Below are 15522 nucleotides of genomic sequence, written 5' to 3'. Positions count from 1 at the left end.
GGGAAGGAGAATGTATAATATTTTTTAAAGATAACATTTTTTTGAAGAAAAGAAAAGAATATGGGGATAAATCTCATTCAAAAATAAACCCCTTATACAAATACACATAGATGACTTATTTTCATTTGATAAAATTTTAAAATAAAAATATAAATCTGGTTTATATGTTGGAATGTCGATTAATAGATAGTCATTTTAGAAATGGTTATATTATTACAGCTGAACAGTGTCCTCTGGTATTTCAACAAGAAAGAAGAGACATATTCTCTACCATGTATTCACTCTATATATTGACTGAACCAAAGTTTTGTTAAATTATGAACAGCTTTAGCGCTCACATCTGCTGTTGTTTTCCTCTACCTATTTCCTCTTTTTTTCTGTAAATATTCTATGAATTTAAGGTGCTTGACTGCGTTTAAGAGCATCTAACCACTTGCCCACAATGCAACCATGTATACTATTGTGAAGGTTCTGGTCAGAGTTGCATTTTCTAATAGTCATTGAAGCAAACTATGAAATAAGAATCATCTAATGTAATTAAAGTTATTATTATTACTAAACCTATACAGAGAAGTATCACTAAAATCCAAATGAATATAACAAATATTTGTTGTGTTTTTCCTGGTGATTTATAATTGATACAATTTGAAAAGGAGGAAGTTCAACTTTCTCAGGTATCTATTTAATGCTCCAGGGCATTTCATTGAGAAGGTAATTTCTACTGTCTGTTTTTCTTCTGAAACCGTATTTTTCTATGTTGAATTATGATGTCCCCGAGATCCCTGAAGAATGTAAGACAGGTATGCACAAAGAAGATGACCTCCCTGTACCTTCCTGCTTTCTGTTTCATCGCCATCACTGCCTTGTCATTGGGATCAAAATAATGAAACGAAAATGGCTCGTTCATTCTGAGGATAGTTTCTGGTTTTTTGTTGTTGTTGTTGTTTGTTTGGGTTTGGTTTTTACTTTAATGTCATGTATATTTTTCCCTATTTAAATAGAGTTTTTTTTAAAAAGCAGTTTCATGTTCACAGCAAAATTGAGTAGAAAATGCAGGGTACCCTCTCTTCCCTGACTCTCCACACAGTGTCTCCTATTATCAACATCCTGCACAAGAGTTGATCATTTGTTAAAACTGATGAACCTACATTGCCAACTGTCAGCCAAATCCCATAGTTTACATTAAGGTTCACTCTTGGTATTGTACATTCTGTGAGTTTTAACAAATGTATAATGACATATCCACCATTATAGTGTCATATGGAATATTTTCACTGCCCTAAAAATCCTCTGTGCTTCATCTATTCATCCATTCTTCAGTCTCAACCCCTGGCAGTTACTTATCTTTTTACTGTGTCCATAGTTTTGCCTTTTCCAGAATATCATATAATTAGAAACATACTGTATGTCTATTCATGGCTTAACAACTCATTTCTTTTGACATTGAACAATATTTAATTTTCTGGATGCATCATAGTTTTGTTATTCATTCACCTACTGGAGAACATCTGGATTGCTGCCAAATTCTGGCCATTATGAATAAAGCTATGATAAACATCTGTGTACAGTTTTTTTGTTTGTTTTGTTTTGTTTTTTGTAAACATATATTCCTTGGTAAATGCCAAAGAACATGTTAAAAAGAGCATGTTTTCTGGATCATATGGTCAGAGTATGTTTAGTTTTATAAAAAATGAGGCCAAAGTAGCTATGCCACTTAGCATTCCCATCAGCAAAAAATGAGAGTTTCTGTTGCTTCATATTCTTATCAGCATTTGTTGTCAGTGTTCTGGGTTTGGCTCATTCTAATAGATTTGTAGTAGTATCTAACTGTTTTAGTTTGTATTTCCCTAATGACATATGACATGATGCAGCTTTTCAGATGCTTCTTTACCATCTGTATAACTTCTTTGGTGAGGTGTCTGTTCAGATGGCTTCAGTTTTTTCTTTCCTGTTCCCAGTGTTATCACCCTAGTTCAGGCCCTAAGCTTTTTCCATCTGGACACTATGATCACATAAACATAATATTGTTTCTTTTTCATAATTATTATTAAAAATTATTACTATGGAAAATGGATTAAAGGGAAGAAAATAAAATTCACCTACAATCTCACCTATTATCCCATGTATCTCAGATTTTACCAGCTCATCACTACTAGTTATGTCACAATGCTTTGTATATCAAATTATTATAGCTCAGGCCTCATTGTCCCATTTTTTGATATTAACTACCATCTCACTGTCTTCCAGATATTTCTTCATGAAGTTGCCTGATATGGCTTGGCTGTGCTCCCACCCAAATCTCATCTTGAATTGTATCTCCCACAATTCCTCTGTGTTGTGGGAGGGGCCAAACAGGAGATAATTGAATCACTGGTGATTTCCTCCATACTGTTCTCCTGGTGATTTTATAAGGAGTTCCCCTTTCATTTGTTTCGTCCTCTCTTGTCTGCTGCCCTATAAAACGTGCCTTTTGCCTTCCACCATGATGGTTAGGCCTCCCTAACCATGTGGAACTGTGAGTCCATTAAACCGCTTTCCTTTGTAAATTACCCAATCTTGAGTATTTCTGAATCAGCAGCATGAAAACAGACTAATACACTGCCACCTTGCAGAGAAGTCTTCCATTTCCTTCTGATGCTGCTCTTGACTCTGGGCCTGTGTGAAGGAATTTTGCTGTCACCTGTGCTGTTTTTGGCAATACCTTATTCCCTACTCCATATCCAAAGCATGGACACAAAAACTGAGACCAAATATTGTATATTTAAAGGGGCTTCCCTAGAGTTTAGGGAATAATGTAAGGGAAATGGAATTCAAATGATAACTGAGAGCTACTCTACTCCCTTCTATAAGCTAACTCCTTGGAAAGAGTCTCAGCTCTATCACTCCCACATTTCCTCTATTCCTCGCCATTAGAACCACTTACTACCCCTCTACAACTCAGAAAATGACCTATAATAGTGTTAAAGCACAGTAAGCTTTTATTTTGTTTTATGTGTCATGGGAGAGGATGGGCTTTTTGTTTTTGTTTAAAGAAGGACCCTAATGGTGTGATATTAATCATATTTCTCTTCTAATGAGTCTATAATCCTATTTCTAGTGCTTTATCCAAGATACAGAATATCTAAACATTTTCTAAACAATCAGATATAAAATAGTACTGACACTCTCTCGAAGAAGTTCATCTTAAATTTTCATCCAAGGACAGATTTTGTGTTTATTCCTCTCTATAATTTAATTGTTAACAAGACACCATGGAAGTAAAACCAAATGAACCAGGCTTTTTGTACTCAATTGATCTCCCTATAAAGATTCTTGTATTTTCTAGTGCATTCGAAATTAGACCCTGTACTCAAACTTTAGAGTTATGGAAAAATCAATTATTAATTAAAAGATACATGCAGAAAAACAGGAATCTAATTTTTTAGGTAAATTTTTTCTTCCAAAAATACAACTGTGTAATAACCTAAATAGTACTACTTTAACTACGTAATTTACCTATGTGGCCAATGAAGGGATTCAAAATCAATGTAAACCATGAGTGCTTGGTTATTGAAAGGGAGAACAATTACTGTTTCTTTTTCCTGTTCAGAAGAAAATAAAAGGTTCCATTCTGTCCGATGAAACACATGAGTCACATAGGTAATGTTTGGACGAACGGAGGCAAGATGGTGCACTTCCGGGTTCTTCATCCCCCTTCCCAACTTTTCCCGCGCGCGCGAAAATGTAGCCGGTGACCCGGGAAGGTGCAGACCAACTGGGCATGCACCAGGTGACGTCAATCCAAGGAGACCAAGATTTACCTGGTCGCACCTGCGGAACGCCCCCGACACGCCCGTGCCCCGCCTATTGCCCTCCCACTCCCTAGAAAAGCCGCTCTTGGCCCAGGTCCCACGCAGCCTTCCTCCAGCCCCACTGAAGTCGGGATGCAGGAACCCCGCCCGAGAGCCCCACGAGGGGGGGACTCTGTCGGCCTTCTTTGCCGGAGGCCAACAGACTTCTTCCCCACACCTTAGGTTACCAAAATAAACTTGCAGTTTTGCTCCTGACCTTTGCCTACTTGCTGGTTCTTTTGTGCTCGCTCTGGTGGTCTTAGAAAAACAAGTCAGGTAATGATACACTGAAGAAGTTTAAAAAACACAATTTAAAGAAGATTCCTGAAAGTGCTCTCTGAAGTTAAACAAATGCCTATTTAGTAACTAAAACATCAAGATTAAATAGCAGCAAACTCTTTTATCTTAGTAGCAAACCAGTCTTCATTGTTTGTTGCTTTCAGCGTTGTTTGTTTTTAACAAGCTGGTGTGTATATGTGCAAATGATCCTAGTGACCCAGTGAATTAACAAGTGGCAACTCCATGCATAAAAGAAAAGTCCCCACAAAAGACAGTATAGTACATATACAAAGGGCAAGGCTGTGTTGTTCACCAGTCTCAGGTCTTTCTTTCCCTTCCCTCCTTGAAGAAGCATAACAAAATTGTCCACAATGCAGTATCTTCGTGATGACTATATATTCAATTACTTCTGAAGAGCCTTTGTGTAAGCGGAAGTCTAATCATTTCATGAGTTTAGAGATTCACTAAGCAAAAATAAATTCAGTGAAAGCATGATGTGTTAAGAAAAAGGAATCCAATTTAGCAAAATAATGCAAGAAGGAAAGAGAGTAAGGAGAAAATAAAAAGAGGAGTAAAGATCAAGTGGATCTAACACTGCCAATTCCTTTAAAAACATGTCCTTCAAAAGTACAAATGAATCTTCTTCAAAAAGAAAACAAGTAAGATCTTTCTGCAAATGTTGAGTCATATTATAGATAGGACTCCAACTGAGAACATATTTATACAGTTTAAGTGTATGTAATGCCCTCATCTGCTAAAGGTGCTTTCATTTTTAAAACCCCTTCTGTCCCCTGGTGATACTGAGGCTATCCTATACATTATTCAAAGCTTAGTAGGGGGATATTAATCACATTCTCTGCAATGTTTTGAATTAATGAGAAAATAAAATAAACTCTTTATGGAAAGAGTTTTTTCACCCAAGGACAGATTTTGTTTTTACTCCTCTCTATAATTCAATTGTTAACAAGACATCATTGAACTGAAACCAAATGAACCAGGTATTTTATACTCAACTGATTTCCTTATGAAGCTTCTTATGTTTTTATAGTTCATTAAAAATTATAAATTGTATTCAAACTTTAGAGTTATTGAAAAATCAATCATTAATTAAAAGAGCTGCACTGAAAAAGTTCATACCCCCTGAAGGTTTAAGTAAAACAATGATATAGCCATTAATATAGCGACCACAAAATAAACAAATACGGGTAGAGCCTGAAGGTTGGACCCTATTCTGACTCCCCAAATGCATGTCTGTGGCTTTCGTGACTGAAGACACAGTAATGGCACAGTCTTAAGCCTCAGAGGACTGGTGTAGGGCCCCCTTGAGAGTGGAATTCAGATCCCAGAGTAGCTTTCTCATCACTGGACAGGTATTAGGTGAATAAGAAGGAGAAAATGCCTGTCTTAATAACTGAGAAAATGTTTTCAGCCTACTGTGCTGAAGAAATTGAGGGCAGTGAATTCTGGAGTGTTTGTAAAGAAATTCCACACCTTAAAAATAACTGAGAACAATGAAAATGACATTTTATCTTAATATCTCTATTTCCAGCAAAGATTTTTGATTATACGAAATCAATAAATGTGTATCAATAGAATATGTGTGCTATTGTTATCCATGGATATGAAGCTGTGTTATAATTACTCATTTAGGCACAGTTAATTCATGTGTTCTGCCATTGACTTGACATTTTCTTTTACTGCATTATCTTGCATCTCCTCCTCCAAACTTCACCTCGTTTCCCCCTTTCTTCTTCTCATTTTTGATACCTCAATTAATCATGTAATTTAATCAACTTGATCCAAAATCTGTTATCAGTAATTTATATTAGCTGAATAATTGACAGATTTTACTTTGGCAATAAATCTGTATGTATGGAGAGACTGAATAAACAAATGTACAATGACCAATCCAACATGAAAACAGAACTCTGACCAACAACCTCTGGAACAACCACTTTGGGAAATTAAACCACAACCTCTGCAGCATATGGCTCAGGATAGTTAGGACTTGATCAAAAACTTCCAGCTTCCCTAATGTTTTTGCCTCAGCCTTCTGCTTCCAATTTAGTATCAGCTAGAGAAAGCCAAAAATGCTTCCAAAACAATCTCAGAGGCTGCTCCACTCCTCTTAGCCTGCCTCTAGTTTTCTCATGCCAGCAACCTCCACTATAAGTGTATCTGAAGCCTTCCTTTAAAAACAAACAAAACATTTTCACACTTTCCTACCCGCCTGTAAATCTCTCCCAAATGCAACTGATGGTGGCTGACTTCCTTCTTATTCCAAGCTTTGCATAAATTGCCTCTGCTTGCCCTCATTTAGGTGGTCTTCATTTATTTACACAATATTACTTCTATCTGTATTTATACTGCAAACTTCTTATTTCTTATTTACAAAATAATGTTTTGCTTCTGTTTAAAAAATAAGTCAAGTATGGACGAACAGTGAAGAGATACTTAATCAGATTCTTGATAGATGCTTCAGCCAGGTGATACTGTAACTCTAATTTCTACGGACAATTTACCAGGGCTGACTGACACAGATCTTTTCAAACTTATGATGGTATTTGACAGCTGTTGGAGTTCAGTTTACTGAAAGGGCACTTTGCTAAATAGCTGCTCTTGATCTCCTGTCTATCTATCTATCATAAATAAAAGACATTTTCTTTTCCTGTTCCTCCCTCTGCTCCAAGACTTCAAAATGTACACCAATTCCTTTTAAGAATTATTTTATCTCATAATTAAGATGATATGTGAATTTTCACTACCTTTATATAACATTTTAGGTATAGCCATGAGTGAAGAAATTGAAGCTTAGGGAATGTAAGTGATTTAATCAATAGCTAGATTTGGTAAGTACCAGATGCTTGCTCTGATTTTAAAGGCCATTTTCTTTCCTCTGTCTCACACTACTACTCATATAGCTACTCCTTCTTTTTGTCTCTCATTTATATGTAATTATTGTTTCCTAGTGCCCACTCATTGAAGGATACAGATTGAAGATTCTCAATATAGGTTTGATGGATGACTAAAAGAAGTATCTGTGCCTTATTTCGTTCTTAGATTTAAAACACTTTAAGGACAGAAACCATCTTCTTACTTTATAAAACCCTGAAACAATTCAGAGTCTATGCCCTGACTTTCTAATGTAATTTTCATTCTAGCAGTTTAACACAAAGAAAGTCAAGATGTGGTGTTCATCATAAAGCACATGTAAAAGTACACATTTCCAAAAACTACGTATCAACAGTACATCTCAGTAAGATACAGTAATGTTATTGATAGGTTCTTGGAAACTGTGACTTTAAGTAAATCAATGTGTAACAGGTCCTCAAATAACATCCTTGGTTGATGAGAAAAAATTTGGATTCATTATATGTATTTAATATATTAATTAAAGTCATAATTTCCACGTATTATCGATGATTTTAAATGAGGGCTTACTATGCCTTGGTGATAGTGAAGTAATAGGGTAATTGCCTATATGTATTTTCATTTATTCTTATTTTAGAATGAATTAGAAAAACTTAGACATTATTACATCATTGATTATTATCAGGAATCTCTATTAAAAAGGCTTCTTGAGGCAGTACAGTCTTAACATAAACTAGAAATATGAGAGAATGCTCTTCCTTGAGAAATTTAGAAAAGGGAAAACACACATCACTTATTTAAAAGGCACAATATTTTAAATGGATAATACTTTAAAATGAAGGAGATAAGAGGACATGTACAAGGAAAAAATTGAAAGGTAAACAAGCTCTAGCAAACAATTATGACTGTGTTGGTAGCTTTTTGCCTACTGAGGATTTTGAAATAAAATCAAAATTGCAGAGTTGGTTATATATTAAAGCACACAGAAGACCTGTACTTATTTACTTGCTCAAAATATGTAATGACCACCCACAGCTTTATTAAATGTCAGGTAAAGTTGGTCCATAGATTGCCGTCATCAATACAAAGGCCTAGATTTAATAACACTTTCCTTCTGCCCTGAGGACTCAGTAAAACTGACAGGTGTTTTACAAATAATTAGTTGTATGTTTGTCTCTAGTTCTAATGCAGGAGAAAATGTACATAATAATATCAGCATTCTTGGTACCAGTTGGTCTAGAATCTTTCTTAAGAAAAGAGTGTGCATACAATGACAATGCCAAACATTTCTAATGAGAGAATAAACTAGAAAACTATTTTAATCAATTCATTATGCCTTAGATAATGTGTGGAAGTGTTATGGATAGTTTAAAATTATAATAAGCTTGATTTTCTATAGATTATTATCCCATTACACATATATAACCACCTTGTTTCATTTTATCCTCTCCCAAATTCTATGAAATATACACAAAAGATTATTTTATTTTAATAAATCATTGAAGTGAGGCTAAGAGAAATTCAGTGTCTGGTCCAAGGTTACATAGCCAGTCAGTGACAGAGTCAGATTGGACCTTTTGGTTCTCCAAGGATCTTGCCCCTACAGCCTAGTGAGTTAGATGTGGCCACTCTGAAATATTTGGTTCAGTATTAATTTAAGTCTTATGTCTTAATATCCAAAATCAGTGAAGGGATTTAAACATATGGCATTATTATCACTATTAATTGTAATTAATATAATTGTATTTATAATATACTATACCAATGTTTTGCAAACTTTTTTAAAGAAAAGAAACACTCACCTGAGTATTTATTTCAAAATAAAAATGCAAGTAGGTTTGCCAGGTTCAACCCAGGCCTACTGAATGAAAATATTCAAAGGTGACATTCAGTGATTTATACTCTACTAACAACCTCCCCACAAGGGATTCTTACCTGTAGGACAACATGGGGATCAAAGGTTAAGATCAATTACAAAATAATCCAGTAGCTCAACTTAGTACATTTCTCAGTGTGGAATTATAAAAGATGTTTTAAGATAATGTCATAGCAAGATATAATTTAAATAACAAAAGGCAATAACTTTTACTCAATTGTAATCGTGACTTGTTAGAGATACAAACATTTTGGGATTAGGATGGTGAAGAAAGACAAAAGTTTATAGAACGATAAAGTAAAATGTAATTGTGATGCTTAAGAGGTAAAGTTGGAGTTTCATAGTCGTCTTAAAGTACTTTAAGTATTGTCCAGGGGGAGAGAGATAGAATTGTGCTCTTTAACTAACGATGGGCACATATTATATGTTCATTAGATGTTAGAGGAATGAACGATTGGCTGATTGAATTAATAGAACCAGTGAGTAGAAGGAGAATCTAATTTACAGAGAAATAAACTCTACCTTAAAGTAAAGATTAATTATCTCTTGGCCAGAGCTGTTCACAGAGGTTTGAGCATCAACAAACTGGTTTGACTGGATTGAAAAATCAAACAGTTAATTTTTTTTAAGATCATTGATAAAAAGTAATGATTCTTACCACATTTATACATCTTGCAACTAGTCTTCAAACAAAAGCTGGCCTTCAAACTAGTATTCTTACTTCTCATAAAAAGGTGAACCTAATTTTTAACATACAGATGCAATTTCAGGCTGCAAGTGGTTCTGGACAGGAAAATGGCAAATATTTTACAATTAGCTATATATTTCCAAGTTTTTATTATGCAGAAAACAATATTCAAAATAATGCTAATGGTTATGGCTTATTGTGTGACTATTCTCATCTAGGAAGTATGCTGGGAGTTTCACGTATCTCTACTACCAATAAATAGCAAATCAGATTCTGGACAACCAAGAAATGTGGAGCTTAGAGAGTTTAGGTAGTTTGCCCACTACCACACATATATTAATTGGTGGTGCAGGGAATTAAAACTGTATCTGTCTTTATTTATTACATTTTTTTTTTTTACTTATATGGTTTTTTTCCCTGCAGAAAGTCTTCAACTGTTACTACTCTTGGATTAACTTAGTATCATGACTCAGTATTGTCTAATCAACATCCCCTAATAGGGAAATATTACACAATTTACAGGAGAATAATTCTCAGTACTTTCATTTGAGTAAAATGATATCTGACTATAGTAAATATTGAGCAAGTACTTTATTAGGGAAACCCTTTACTAATATACCATTGCCATTCTTGGAAAATGCATACTGGCAGAAAGTCCTAAAATTCAATAGCAGACATTCTTTAAGAAGAGCTTTATTTAGAGTAAGAATATGAACTCACAATGGAATCCATGCAAGAAAGAATCAGTGAAGTACTAAGTTTGGTGTGATGGTGAGAGAGATTTGTACATAGCCAACATGTTTTGTAACAGCAACACTTCATCTGATAATCTATAAAATTATCGAAATGGAAGAAAAGAAATTATGCTAGTTATAAAACATAGAAAATCCTACAGAAGTCAGGGATCATTTAAGTATTTGCTGCAGGAAATACTTATTCACATATGAGCACTTCCACCCTCCTCTACCTGCAACTAAAGAGAATTTTCCTTTGGCAAGTAAATTGTTCTATCTTATCCTCTACTCTCTTTGAAAAGTTTGAACCTCTGTGTTCCTCCTGAATTACACTATCCTTCCCAAATATATCTATCCTGAAAATTATTATTTTTTGCTTGCCATTTTACTTGGATTTCTGCTATCATCTTAATGTGTCCCCACCAAAATTTAGGTGTTGCCAATGTGATAGTATTGAGGCAGGGCCCGCAAGAGGTGATTAGGCCATGGAGGCTTATCCCTCTTGCAGAGGATTAGGTGCTCTTATAAAAGGGCTTGACAGAGGGAGTTCTCTCCTATTTACCCTTCTGCCTTTGGCCATATGAGGACAAAGTGTTCCTCCCATCCAGATGATGCAACCCTCACCAGACCCCAAATGCCAGTGCCTTGATCTTGGATTTGCAGCCTCCAGAATATGAGAAATTCTTGTTCTTTATAAATGACCACTCTGTGGTGTTGTTATAGCAGCACAAATAAACTAAAATAACCTCATATGAATGGATCCCCAATAATATTACTTTTTATGAAATTTATGTAAAATGTATAAAAACTTCCATAATCTTTCATGGCTTGCTTGTTTTTCTTAGCATATTATTTAAGACCCCCTCCATATTAGTGTGCATTTCTGTAGTTCACTCATTTTCATTGCTATATAGAGACCAATAATATATCACCAAATTGAAATACAACGCAAAGTTACAAACTGAAAGCATTCCCACCAAGAGCATATGGGAGTTGATTAGCCATTTACTCCTTTCCAAAACCTTTGAAATTAATTTTTCTGTATTTAATATGGTAGTTGTGAGATAATTTCTATCTTTTTAAAATTGCCTTTCCCTGATGGGATTGAAACTTTTTAAATAAGTTTATTTCCTTCTCTTTAAAATATCTTTCAATACCATTTGCCTGTTATTCTATTTGGTTATGTGAATTTTCCTTATAAAATTTTTGGCTTTCTTTATCTAAAGCATACACCTTATTTATAGCTTTGTTGACAACAAATGTTTCAGTACACTCTCGAAGTTCTGTACCCTATTTTGCCATACCTTTAATGAGTGGAATTTTTAGATTCCAATATAATTTCTCATTTGTTAGGTTTGTGGATCATATAGTTTGTGTCTCATTTAAGAAATCCTTTCATATGAGAAGGTGATAAGAATATTTCTCTGTGTTTCCTATTTCCTTACAAAATTTTGAAGATTGGTCTTTTATATGCAAGTCTTTAACCATTTGGATTTTCTTTTTGTGTACGGTATAAATTTATGCCATAAATACCAGTTATTGAATGGCATCCATATTTCCCCATTAATCTGAAATAATAATTTCTGCCTCATATAAGCAACATATATGTAATATATGTGTATATGTAATATATATGTGTTCACTTACCTTTATAGCTGTGCCACACTGCATGAATTGTAACTTTATAGTAAATCTGTATAACTGGTAGAACAAGCCTATATCTTGCTCATTTTCAGTCATGTTACTGAAACATGGCTGAAACATGTTACTAAAACATGAAACTATACTATAGTTCAGTATAGTTACTCCTGGACATTTGGTCTTCCTTATAAACTCTGGAATCTGATTATTAAGTCTTATAATTAATATATATTGGAATTTTGATTGGAAAGCATTGTAATCTATAGATTATTGGAGAAACAGCCGACAATTTGAAGATATTGATGTAATGTTTTACAATCATATTTGATAATATTTTCATAAAGATCTCTATACATTTTATTGTATGTTTTATTTCTAGTCCTTTTATTTTAGTTGCTATTATAAATTACAAAAATCACATTTATTTGCTATTATAAATTTGATTAATTAAAATTTTTGATGGTTGCTAGCATACAGAAATAAGGTTTACATTTCTTTACTAATATATGATAAAATTCATAAGCTTCTTATTTATCTGAAGGAAAATTTTGTATATTTTGGGAAATTTTCTATATAGACGAACTGTTGAATCATACATTTAGAATGGGTGGGTTTTATAGCATATGAAATGCACCTTGATAAAACGGTTTAGCTTCTTTTTTATTTTTTTATTTATTTTTATTTTTATTTTTATTTTTTTTTTTGAGACAGAGTCTCACTCTGTCGCCCAGGCTGGAGTACAGTGGCCGGATCTCAGCTCACTGCAAGCTCTGCCTCCCAGGTTCACACCATTCTCCTGCCTCAGCCTCCCGAGTAGCTGGGACTACAGGCGCCCGCCACCTCGCCTGGCTAGTTTTTTGTATTTTTTAGTAGAGACGGGGTTTCACCATGTTAGCCAGGATGGTCTCGATCTCCTGACCTCGTGATCCACCCGTCTCGGCCTCCCAAAGTGCTGGGATTACAGGCTTGAGCCACCGCGCCCGGCCTGCTTCATTTTTATTTTATTTATTTTTTTGTTATTATTGTTACCCTTTTTTTGAGATGGGATCTTGTTTTGTCACCCAAGCTGGAGTGCAGTGGTGCCATCTCATGTCACTGCAACCTCTGCCTCCTGGATTCAAACGATCCTTCCATCTCAGCCTCTCAAATAGCTGGGACCACATGTGTGCTACCATGCGCAGCTAATTTTTGTATTTTTCTTCTTTGCATAGGGACTGGCTATTACTATGTTGCCCAGGGTGACCTCAAACTCCTGGGATCAGGCAATGTGCCCATCTCAGCCTCCCAAAATGCTCGGATTACAGGTGTGAGCCACTGTGCCTGGCCTAGCTATTTCTTTTATAAAAGGCAATATTATTAATTACGGGCCATACACGAAACTAAGATTTGTGTACTAGGATTTGAGTTGCAAAGCAAAGGAGGGAAGGTAATAAATGGTAACCAAGCACATTATGAGGGTCAGGTCCTATACTAGGTTCCCAGAGCACATTAATATGATCAGCACCTATAAGATAGACTCTGCTATTCCTATTACACTGTGGCAAAAGCAAAGTTTCAAAAATGAAATTTCTCCCATAGTTTGCTGGTGGAGAAACTGGCTTTTAATATATATATGTGTTTGATTTACTCTCAGCATACAATGTTTCTTTGAGTGATTGTCAAGGAACAGTCTAGATCTTCAAGAAACTTATGACTTGAAGTTCCATTCTCAGTGTTATAAATCAAACATGTTTCAACAATGCACGTAATATGCATATTTTATGACAAAGAACATCTGTATGCACATCATGCCTTTATGTTGACTGGCCACATCCATCAGTGTAATTCTACCATCATCATACCAAATGAGGTGGAATGCAATATACTTCACTTCTTAATATATAGCGTTAATGTTCAGTAACAAAGACAATATTTTGTTTATTTTTGGCTCTCCTCAGATGTATCTTAGAAACTATATTTCTCATATTAAAATTTGAGAACCAGGGATTTGATTTGTGATCTCACTAAGTTATTAAGCATAAGTAACTGGTATAATCTAACTTTCACACTTCATTGTTCTCATGGCTTTCCCCACAAAAGACTGTATACAATTCTAATATTTTTTTCTCTCACAAGAACTAAATTTGTGATTCTGATGCTGCTATTAACTATCCTCAAATTGATAATAATTCTAAGAGCATTAAATGAACATGCTCCAATTAAAAGAATACAATTTTAAAAATTTTAAAAAAGGGAAAGAAACAGCCTGTTCCACATTCTTACTCTATTTTATCAGTGTGTCTGGGGAAAAAAAAAAAGATCATTCTGTTTCTTTGCCATTTTACCTCAATGTGCTAGAAGTACTGCTTCATAGTTCAAAGCTTTGGTTCTTTACTTCACACTTCACTGAGTGTGCTGCAGACTTCATAGAAAATAAGAGAATTGGCCTATCTGAGACTGCTGGAGATGAAAACTTCCTCAAGCACATATCAGATATCAGGTACAAATGCCATCAAGACCATGCATCTTTTTATATTTGTAAAATCATACCAGGATTAAAATAGAAATTATACATGTTACTGTTAGGCAGCTCCAGATCAGAAACATTAACTGCATGTATTATTCTTCTCCACTGACTCAACAAGCTGTGTAATACTGTTCCCTAATTTTTCCAAGTATTTTGCATTGCTAAATGCATTATATAAAATAATGACAGGAACCCTCATGTCATTTTAAACCATTCTTCTATTGAGCACTCCCACTCATGAATCAGTGTTCTCATCTCTTAAAAGGAAAATGTAAATTCTCTCCAGTTCCTGAATTTATTGTGCATCAGTCTATCTCTGAATAATCATAAATAAATCTCATTCTCCCTCCTGTTTATATCATATACTACTGTCATACTATGAACAACACTGTATGGTAAATATGTGGATGATGTGCTCATACGTTCTAGTTCAGAACAGTTGATATTTTGAGTCCCTCAGCTCTAAGTTTGAAAGCCCAGATCTGCCACTTAAAATTATGAAACCTGGGCCAATATTTAACCTCTGTGTGTCAATTTGTGTTCCCATCTCCACAGTAGGGAAATACCTATCACAAAGATTATTTCAAGTATGGGGTAAGATAAAGCATGAAACATGGTATAGAGTAACAGTTCAATAAGTTATAGTTATCTTAGTCATCAATAACACCCTTCTGGTTAGTAGATTTTTTTGTGTGCTGACTGGAGTACAAACACCAGTTAACTATTAAGATATTACCATATCTTCATTTATAAAATAGATGGTCAAAGCATGGCACCAGGCCTGCCATACTCCAGCGTTATCCTTCTGTCAGATATAATTGGTCAGGAACTTCCTCCCTCGCTGAGCTGAGATGTGCTCTCCAGCTCCTTTTCAATACTACAACTCAAACAAACTCTTCCAAGTTATTTTGAGTTTGATTGGTCTTTGAATTTAGAATCTGAGATTAATTTTACTGAGAAGAAGCAAAAACTAGATTTCAGAATATAGGACATTATTGAGGAAGTATTAATCTATTTGGGCAACAGCAGAAGAGCAGAAATGAGCAGCAAAAGATTTGCATGACAAGGTCATAAGTTGGGTAGGCAACATTTAAATA

The sequence above is a fragment of the Colobus angolensis genome, unplaced genomic scaffold (assembly GCF_000951035.1).
Source record: "Colobus angolensis palliatus isolate OR3802 unplaced genomic scaffold, Cang.pa_1.0 Scaffold15, whole genome shotgun sequence".
Classification (NCBI taxonomy): Eukaryota; Metazoa; Chordata; class Mammalia; order Primates; family Cercopithecidae; genus Colobus; species Colobus angolensis.
This window is presented reverse-complemented; position numbering follows the sequence as displayed.